This window comes from Anabas testudineus, chromosome 3 (assembly GCF_900324465.2).
Source record: "Anabas testudineus chromosome 3, fAnaTes1.2, whole genome shotgun sequence".
NCBI classification, from domain to species: Eukaryota; Metazoa; Chordata; class Actinopteri; order Anabantiformes; family Anabantidae; genus Anabas; species Anabas testudineus.
In genome coordinates this window covers 18,963,977-18,974,939 of record NC_046612.1, presented here as the reverse complement: position 1 = coordinate 18,974,939, position 10,963 = coordinate 18,963,977, and positions in this window count along the sequence as shown.

Here is a 10,963-nt window from a genome sequence, read left to right as displayed (position 1 = left end):
ACTCTAAGTATTACTGTGATGGACCTGGTCATTACCAGTATGGAGGCTGATCCCAGTGTGGGCCGCATTTCAAATCCTATTTATTATATTTCCAGATTGTGCTGTATAGGTACATTAGAGGTCAGAGGTCAACAGCAAAACTAGTAACAACATAATTAGGACAAACTTTTCCAGAAACTTGATACAGGAGATATTTGGTATTTTTCAACACCAATTACTTTAATTTCTTCAAGAAATGTATTATTCATGTTTTAGTTTTCCATCACACATTAAAGCCTTACAAGTGTATAACATAAAATGACAGATAATAACAGTATATGTAAACATATATTTTATTTCAAAATCAACATAAATACCATATTTTTAACATCTCCTTTCTGTAGAAAACAGAAAATGTTTTTGTTGAATTATAAAAGGTTTTAAACTGTAAATTTCAATGTATACGTCAACAAAATCTGTAATTTAAACCAAATAATACCATTAATTTTACGATATTTACTTGCTTGTGACCTTACAGTATTTTCCCATTAATTTTAGCTAAATTTTATGTTTTAACAGTAAAACTGTGTGTTTTCTACATACTTTCACAGTAAAAAGTAAAGTTACATACTGTTTCTTGATTAACAGTAAAAAAGTGTATCTATTACTGTGATATATTGTTTTGCATTTAACGGTAATATACTGTTGCTATTTAACAGTTTTTTACCGTAATTTCTACAAACATTTCTTACAGTGTAGAGAAAATGAATAGATATGAGTCTTACATAGCAGCTAGTCTTACATTGCATGCTATGTAATGGAAAAAAGAGAGCATGACCTAACATTTTGAACTCTATCAGTTCATGTGCATAGGTCTGCGTGGCAGCCAACAATTATCTGCCTACAATGTAATCATCAGGAAATGCCTGGAAAGTGTTTTAACCTGCCCATCTTAATCCAAAATGCCAGAACAAATATTCCACTCATTTTTTTGGCTTGGCTTGTGCTGTGGCTTGTGCTGTGGCTTTGCACAGCACCCTTGCACTCTTTCTTCTCTCTGAATCGCTCTGGCATTGTCCCCACGCTGTAACATACAATTTTCAGATAGTTCCACTGGACCAAAGCAGCAAATGCGTGTGAGATATTTATTGCATATATAATCTCCAATAGGAAATACACACTCGGTTCAACTTTAGTGCTCTTAAGCAAGGCAATGAAGCCCGACAAGAGGCCAACAGTAGAGGACAGTGTTTGCTCTGTGCAGTTTTTATGTATGACTGCATGTGTGTGTGAAGCAGGGCGTTATTGCAAAAGAGCACATGTGCTTAGTGAAACCCTCCCAGGATAAATGAACTTGTTTAAAAAAAAAAAAAAAGCAGAGAGATATTCTGTTACCCTGTCAGGATTATCCAACATCTATTAGTTAAAGATTGATTACACATGCTCTTGTTTTGGGTCCTAAATCAAAGTAAAATTAGATTTTTTTCATCATGTGTTAACTTTCCTATCTTATTTGTGGCTTGTATTTGCAGTGAAGTTTATTTCTTTGCTATAATCATTCAGAATAATAAACACAAGACGCCTTCAACCTCTACGAGGAGTGGCGAGATAATGATTTGGATGCCTAATAGAGGGTGTGATGGCGATTCCCACACTCACCAGCCTAACCTGTGACCTTAAACAGGGAGGAATTTGAGGAAGAAGCTCCACATTCAACACCTGGCTGAAATTATTTAGATGCTTTAAGCATCTGAGTAGATTCTTCCCTAATGTAATGTGGTTTCATGTAATATTTTGGGATTAATCTTTCAGAAAAGGAGAGCAATAGTCTTAGTGCTGACCACCGGTGTGAAATTTCCTGGGCCTATGGAATATAATCAGTGCTTAAAGCCTCAGATCAAAATGAGTAATGATATCTGGCCAGGAAGACTAGTTCTTCTTTTAGAAACACAGCAACTTTGATGCGATAAGGAGAAGGAAAATTGTTGTTTTCCTATTCTCTTATCAGTAAAAACTGCATAATGTAATCTGACTTAATGGCATATCAGATCAATCACTCTGAGTGATGAGGGAAGTAGAGAGAAATGGAGATACTTTACACATGCACAAAAACCTTTACATTTACATTTTATATTTATTGTTATTGCCATTTTTGCCACTTCATATAACACAGTATGAGGCTTTAATTATGCCCATTATGTTAAAGCTTTTATAGTTCTTTTAATGCACAGTGTTTGCATGGAATTCATTTGCTATATTTAGTAGAGATGTCCTGATGTGTTTGTCGATAGTGTATCCAAGTCAATACTTATTTAGTAAATTTAAAAATGCTAATTTTCTCAAATTGTCATTTGAGATTTATAATTGTTTACATTATTCTGCATGTACTTGACACATTTAAGAAACAACGGTTTCATACTTGACCTTATTTTTACTTGATCCGATTACATTTTAGAATCAACACTATTTTTAGGTCCCTATCAATGTCATTATTATGATTACATAACAAACAGTTATAATATTTAATGTTTTTATTGAACACAACCAGACAAAGTAATGGTGGAAAAAGTAAATAAAACTATTTTAATAACTGGTTAAACTATCTTTGGCAGTAATAACTCCAAGCAATCACTTCTGGTAGCTGTGGATTAGATCTGCACAATATACAACAGGGATTTTGGCCCATTCTTTCTGCTTTAGTTCAGTCATGTTTATTATTGAGGTCTTATGTCTTGGACCCCTCATTTATGTGAGGAATTATAACCTTGTAATGACAGAGTTTCTATATTGGATTGCATTATTGTACAGGTGCACTTAATTAAGTAGCAGGTGAGATTTTACTGTGAGTGTGTACTGTATGTGTTGTTTCCAAATTTCTCTTGCCAGTGATTACATATACATGCTAATATAGGCATAAGATTGCCCTGCCCTCTCAGAGATAAGTCACCTCACTCCTTACAAATCAAGTGAACACTGTTGAGTGTGTCTGCTTTTATGTCTGTACAGAGAAGATCCTTGGGTGACTTTTTCTCCTTGAAAAATATCAAACACAGGTGTGAAATGATTTCAGATTCAGTCTATTGTCTCTCTCGATCCTCTGTCTCCATCAGCCAGCATCTGATTACCTGGACCTTGCTGTGTTGTCTAGAGAATGTAACAAAAAAGGGGAAGGAAAGAGTTGAAAGAATGCGAGAGAGAACAGAGGAAGCATAGTCCTCTGAGGTGTGAAGACAACAGCACACAGCACTATGGAGATGACTCTTTGGGTACCAGCTGTGGTTTTCTAGAGCTAATTGAATAAACTTCTCCAAAAAATGACAGGCTCCTCTTTTTTGAGGGAAACACAGAATAACAGAATTCTCTATTTTGTGTCATCCCCCACCCCCACACCCCCCCCCTTCCAATCTTAGCTTTGTTTTTGTCTCTTTTTCTATTTGTCCGATATCTCTGTGCATAACGTGTTAGAGGTGCCCATAGAAAAGCAGTAGATGCTTATTATGCAAGTCACTTTGTTCCATCTTTATGTCCCTGAGAGACCTAATTGATATTCCAAAGCAGAGATGGAGCTGCAACTCAAGCTCACCTAAGTCATTAGAAAGCCCCACAGGGCTGCTTGCATTACAATCTCTGATTTAGATTGTGTGTTGCCTCAGTGTCCTTCCCCTGAGGGTGAGCTGTGTGGGCAAAAGGCCATCATTGTAGGGGCTCCTAGCTCAAAGTAACCCCTGCCTCTAAGGTCTGCAGCTGAGATGAGGGTTGGAGGTCATGAACTTAGACTCAAACATACAGAGTAGATGAGTAGATTGCCATTTGCCAGGGTTCTGTCACACAACATTACCATCTAAAGGTCCATCTTAACATTTCTATGGTAACGAGGGAAGTGAAAGTGCTCATAACTCATCAAATCTGGCTTATTTATGGAAGGAGCATGAGAGGAATAGTAACCTCTTGGGACGCTCAAATGCATACTGCGTATCCACCCACCATCCAGTCGTGTCGTGGTGGTAGCAGGTTGAATAAGGTAACCCAGATGTCCCTGCTTCCCAAGGTGTTGTTAGGCCAGATGAGATAGAATATCTCTTAAGCATGTACTAAGTTCGCTCGAGGTCTCCTCCCAGTTGGATGTGCTCCAAAACTCCTTTGGAAGGTGCCCATGTGGCATGCCGATTGAACCAACTCCACTAGTGGCTCCGGACGCCCTTCAGATGTCCGAAGTCCAAATCTTCTCTATTGGGCTGAGTCACCCCTTGTAAAGAAGCTCATTTTGACAGTTTATGTTTATGATCGTATTCTTACAGTAACTACCCTGAGTGAAAATAGGTGAGGGTTGTAATGTAGACTGACCAGAAAATGGAATGCTTTACCTCCCGACACCTTTCCTTTTGGGTACAATGTCCACATTACTGCTGATGATGCCTGTCAACCTCTTTCTCCATTTTATCATCAGTCGTAAACAAGATCCTGAGATACTTGAACTTAAGTTTGGCAAAGACTCCTTCCCAACATGAAAAGAGCATTCCAAAGTTTTCTGGCATAGAACCATGTCTTCAGATTTAGAGGTCCTGCCTTTCATCTCTATTGTTTCACACTCATTGCATAGTATCAACAAACTACAATAGCGCACGACTATCATGAGGGCAGCCATTGTCAAAGCCATCGTACGTAAATGTTCACTTCACTTCGACTTACTTCGCAACGTGACGTGTGTTACAGAATAACGCCTGTAGGTGGCACTCACGATGCAGTCTGTTTTGTTAATGAATGAAACTGCCAAACTTTACCTACAGTAAAGGTGATAGCATGAGAATGTTTTTGGTGATCTTATAAAGTGCAGTGATGTCGTGTCAGAAATTTTAGTTTGATTCCAATGTTGTGCCTGAAGTTAGAGGGAGATTTTTGTCTAGGTCACTACCATGATAAAAGTAAGAGTAAAACACAGCTGATTAGCTACTATATGTGCCTAATGGTGCTGACACAATTCAGTAGCCTTGCTCTAAACCATCAGTCTCCCATGGTTCTGCTAAGGCTGTGGTTGACAGATATGACTCCCACTGGATGTGGTGCTGTTGGCGACCCTGTCGACTTCACATCAGCTATTTTCTACACAGCCAGGTGCAGCCCAGTGTAGACCTCAAGGCAAGTCGATCAACATCAAAACACGTTGCACAGCTCTTTATACACTAATGAAAGGCTTCATACGAGAAAATGGAGGGGGCAACTGAAAGCAGATAGAATGGATGGTCAGACACGGCAACAATCTGATTGATTGACAGTTGTCAGCATGGTAACATGATTAATCAGTATTTTAGTATTTAACATGGCTTATGAGCTGCTTTCATGTGTTATTTTGTGCATCTACCGGTGCACACATTGGAGAATGAGTTTAAGTAGTCTTTCTCCAGAAAGCTGACTTTTTAGTTGGCATTTAAACACGAAACCTGGTTTCTGCTACTGTGGTAGATGATTAGAGAAACCTGATTTTCCACCTATCTGTCTGTCTTTCATTGGTTTGGATTCAAACCAACTCAATTAAGAGAAAGCACTTTTATTTTCAATTTTATTTATTTGTTTTACAGCTGCTTCTTGTTTCATGATGTGTATGAACTGTTGGAAACAAATTCATTATTTTTAAAAACGATTTACCAGATGCTTGTTTGGTTGGTTGGTTTTCAGCTGCAAGATGTCAGCAGCTGCAGATGGACATCAGCAGAAGGGTTGGTGCAGGCAAAGGTGAGAATGTTCTACCTAAAACAACAACTGGCTACAGCTCATTGTTAACATGTGCTAGTTGTATACTTGCTGTTTAATACATATGCATAGGTAACGTTCACATAGCTGTGTGTGTTTGGACCTCTCTGTTAGACTGACTTGATCTCCTGAAACTCCCCCTGGCTCTGTAAGTCTGATTCCGTTTGTTGGCTCTGGATTGTTGGACCCCTCAGACTCTGACTCTGACAATTGGCTATGGATCTCTACATTTTGTGTGTTAGCTTTGGACAACTTTTTTTACGCATTCAACTCCGCAACACTGAACAACTCTGTTTTCTGTTTCTCTGTCTTTTAGTTGATGTGGATTTTGGATTTAGAAGAGGAATTCGGGTTGACAAGATGATAGTTAGATGAGGAAAGGATTCTGGACTCAGGATTTGACAACAGTTGTTCTGTGCTATGTTATGTTGATGTTGGTTTACAGACTGTTTCTTTACTTACCTGTGGTCTATTGTGTAATGAGCTGCTGAGCACCTACCGATAGGGAGGTCGTGATCATCATCCCTCTTCAAAGTGTGTCATCCAGCTTCATCCCGCTTCAGTCCCTCAGCCTATTTAAACATCCTAGACTCCATCCTGTTGTGTCCGTCTCTTTACTGAGTTTTTCAAACCTGACCTTCCATCCATGGATGGAAGGAGAGAAAAACTATTCATATAACAAAAAATTCTTTGTATCTGTTCAGACAGAATGATCTCTGGTTAGTAAAGAAATGCACAGGGTGCCCGGTCCAAGTGAGACGGACATTAACATACTTCAAATTTGAATAAACTTTCAGGTCTGTCTGATCCTGTCTCTATGTTTTACCACTGTCTTTTGGTATTAAAGTCTTTTAGTCTGCACATTCACTACCCTGCCCAAACCACTTTGTTAGATCTCCATTTTTGTAGGTAAATGAGGTTCTTTATTAATTCTTGTTATCTGGTTTTTTTTTTTTTCATTTTTGATTTGAGCACAAAATGGGAAATCAGAAAAAAAACCATTATCCAATGGTTTAATGTTATTAACTAAATAACCACAGTAACAGTTTGCGTTTTTTGATGGTTTGATACCAAAACAAACAGCTGTAGTCACAGATAAACTGGTAGGTCGTTCTTAACAGGTTGTGCACAGTCCCGCGGATGGTTGATGAGAATTATGGTTAACAGTAAGCTGAGGACACACTATGTACATCTATACACAGTATAGAAGGCTGCTGGATAGTGGAGATGAGGAAGCAACTTTGTGATTCCAGTGGCAGATAATTGTTTTATAAGCCTGCTGCAGAGTTAAAAACACCAGTATCAGGGCGCCGCAAACAAACTGTGATGAAAAAGACACTCTGCAGCCCCCATCGCTACTTGTTAAGCATTTATCTCTCTGTGTCCTCCTCCATCCTTACTCACCCATTTACACATTATTAGATCAACGGGTATATGTTTCTATGAATTCAGTTACAGATCTAGTTATGTAATATGTCTTTTTCCAATAAAATATTGCTAATTTAATAGAATGGAGTAGAACACCTTTATTGTCACTGTACATTTCTAGCACAACAATATTTACCTCAGATTCCTCATTAAAGAGAAACAATAAAAGACAGAATAACATATAAAAATAATAAATACATAGAGATAAGCTAGAATAAACATTCATTATAATAATAATAATTTCCCCAAGAGGATCAATAAAGTATGTCATTTATTTATTTATTTAATTTGTATATTTAGAAAAAGAAAATATTAGAGACAAACTTTATGCACAACTCTGTTATTTTTTGGTCAACAATCACTCATTGCTGCCTTCAGTTCTCTTTGGTGACCCACTTGCTTTCTAGAAGAATCAAAATAATGTTAACTGCTACTATGGAGTTTAAAAACATTTTTCATAGGGAGGGAGTTATAGGCCCTATTATTATCGAACCATCAAAATTATATTTTTAATATTGTATATTTTATTTTTCTCTGATAGGTAGGATGAAGCACATGGTATTAATCAGACACTGTATGCATATAAGACTCCATTAGTTAGTCTTAATGTTGTTAATCACATTTTAGGACATTACGAATGTGCTGCACTTTTATAAACAATGTGAAAAAGCTAACTATACTGTACAGTACATAGATGTTTTCCAATGAAAAAAACGTAAAACAATTTGGTGAAAATTCATCTATTTGCATTGTACACAGACAATCACAAGGTTTCATTTTGACATTGTAGTAAGCAGATAAAATTAGCTGCCTATATGACTGAAGGCATTTTTATCATTTCTGTCTCATGTTATCTGATTCTGAGCCAAGAACAGAGTTCAGGTGCCTGATGACTCCCCTTGAATGAAAATGAAATTAATGGAAAGCAGGTGGGTACTTCAAAGGCGGACTGCTCTAAGAGTATGACCAAATGTGCTTGCAATCACCAGCCTCAGCTGTTGTATCTTTGCCATGGAGGAGTGGGCGTTCGGATTGTGAATGGAAGTAATTATTAGGGAGAGTATAAAGCAGATAAAAGAAAAGGCATGCAGTGTGTTTCTACAGAAATTATTATCACAGATATACAGTAGTTTGTGGTCCAGCATTACTATCAGTCTAATGATAGTTACAATTACAAAGGGCTTACAAGCTTGGGCTTGGGCAGATGATAAGGCATTTCTTGTGTAGCAATCTACAATAAGACAATGTCTTCTTTCTGTATATTTTTAGTCCATATTTTGTGTTATATAACAAGCATATAGTGGTTTAAGTCAGTGAACTGGATGCCTGTATTGTTAAACTTACAGACCTGCTTTCACAGCACAAATAAAACTCATTTTACTGCAGCAGTGTTTGAACACTTTAACTGACCTATTTAAAAAACCATCTAACAGATCGAATCAATGTCCCTAAACAACAAAGACACAGCATTCCTCACTGTTTGGATTTAATAATAATAAAAGAATCCTCTCCATGACCCAAAAAATCATTTGCAAAATAGCTGGAAATGTTCCACAGAAAATGCAGCCACAGCAATCTTTTAATGTTTCTCCAGCAGATTACGGATTGGAAGGGAAGCTGTAGGACAACAAAATGCTGAATGTGTCAAATTCTTCAGGAAGTGGTTTATCATCATGTCTGACACAATACACAAATGTAGCCATCACAGAAGTCTGTTTTTAACAACATGTTTGCTGAGCTGTAGAACCATTGTTCCATCCTAAATCTTTGACACAAATGCAGGGCATATTAGGTACATGTAGGAAACAAGAACACTGTGTAACTTTTGCAGTTTCATCATCACCTTTTAATTGTGTATTATTAGTTTTGATAGAATAGGTATATTGCGAAATGTGCAGTTACGTCTGACAGCTGCAAAGTTGAAAGATTGTTTTCATTTCGCAATTATTACATGTCTCTATGTGATGTTGGGCTGTCAGCCGTCAAAATAATAATGAAATCTTCACTATGCAAAACTTATTTCCACAGATAACAGGTATCTGATTTAACAAAAAACATGTGTAATGTCAGTCAGTGGCCTGGTCAGTAAAAACCTGTGTGAGTTTGATCAAAAAACTACAGCCCTTGGTTTCACTTTCACACTATGGAAAGAATAGTTAAAGCACAGGACCAGGCTTACACACAGGTTTATTAATCAACCAAAAATATTTCATTTAATAGATGTCTGGATGAAAAACACTCATAGGTTTGTTTTCATATATAGAGAGTGTGTCCCTAATCTGTGCACTATGTAAAAGCATCCCTTACTGTGATTCTAGAGAGAGTTTGCTCTCATTGGGACTCCTACTCTCTGGCCTTTCGTCCTGTGCTGCATATTTACTCAGATCAATGTGATCAATGTTACCATGCTTATTAGTACATTGTGTTCCCAGCACACAGAAGACACACATTGGTCACACAAAGACAGCTATAACCTTCCTTTACAACTTAGATTAATCTCGTTGCAGTGTTTCAGTGATGGGGTTTTAGGACACTGTAGGTCCTCTGCTGGTCTGCTGCTTATTTCAATCTGCAACTAAGAATAAGCCTTCAATTCTAATATAAACACATACAAATGTAAGTAGAAAGATGAAAAAAAGACTGATTGAAAGAAGTCTGGCTTGAAACAATCACCGAACAAAGTGTAACAGTGTCACTTTGAAGTAGCTAAGTACTAAGGGTACCTTAGTACCCTCTTTATAAGATGTCACAGTTAAAATGTCTACACTCAATCTAAGTGTTTTAGAGAGAGAAACAGTAAAATAAATGCAGTGTGAAGTTCAAAAGAATTAATAGAAAATTACCTTGTCACTTGACAAAACAGTAGATGCTGTTGGTGGTGTGGTTAATGCTAAATCAATAACAACACAATGAAAAACAATGCTATATGCTATGACATCACAACAATGGCCTTGTTGACATCTCAGAAATTCTTGTGTTGATGTTATAATTACTCAGCACAGGAAATAAAAGTCGAAAGTTGCTCACTGGCATAAATATTTGTGTTAAAACTGAAGGAAATCTGTTTGATGAATGTGTCTCACTCTGAAATAATGTGTTTTCAATCACTGTGTAGCTGTGCGAGGACACAGCCCATGTCTCTTCTACCAGATGTGGCATAGTAGTGATATCATATCCATATTAATGCAATCCTGCTGCTTTCTCACAATCAAATCTTCCCCCCCCCCCCCGAAATGATCAGAATGAAGTCTTTCTCTTTGTAAGAGAGATTGTTTTCCAGGATCCTGTTTCAGACAGACAAAGTAAAAACCGACTGCATCCCTGTTGGAATTTTGTCTCTCTATTTTCTATGGCACATTTGCTGTCATTGCCAATGCAAGGCATGCCAAGGAAAATACCTTTCAAACTGCTGACTTTGATAATAGGGGAAGCTGTCTGCATTCTGTCTGCATGAACTCTATCAAGACAAGCAATAACTAAGCAGTTTCAATTCCCACATGAATGTTTACTAATGACTTGTCTCTCAGAGCATTAGTGTAAATGAGGGCCTCGGAGTTCAACAGTGCTTTGATAGTATTCAGAGACGACAACACACACAGTGTTGTCTTGCTGTGGAGCTCGGCTTGTATGCAAGTCTTTTGTGCATTCAGTGTACTACAAGCAGCAAGGGGAGTGATGGGTGGAGAGGGGTGGTGAGTGTGTGTGTGCGTGCAAACACTCAGGTTTTTTTTAACACTTTCCTAATTGACCTCAGTTTGGTATTTCTTGGGGTGGGGCATAAAGAACACATTTCCTAGCATATCCTCCA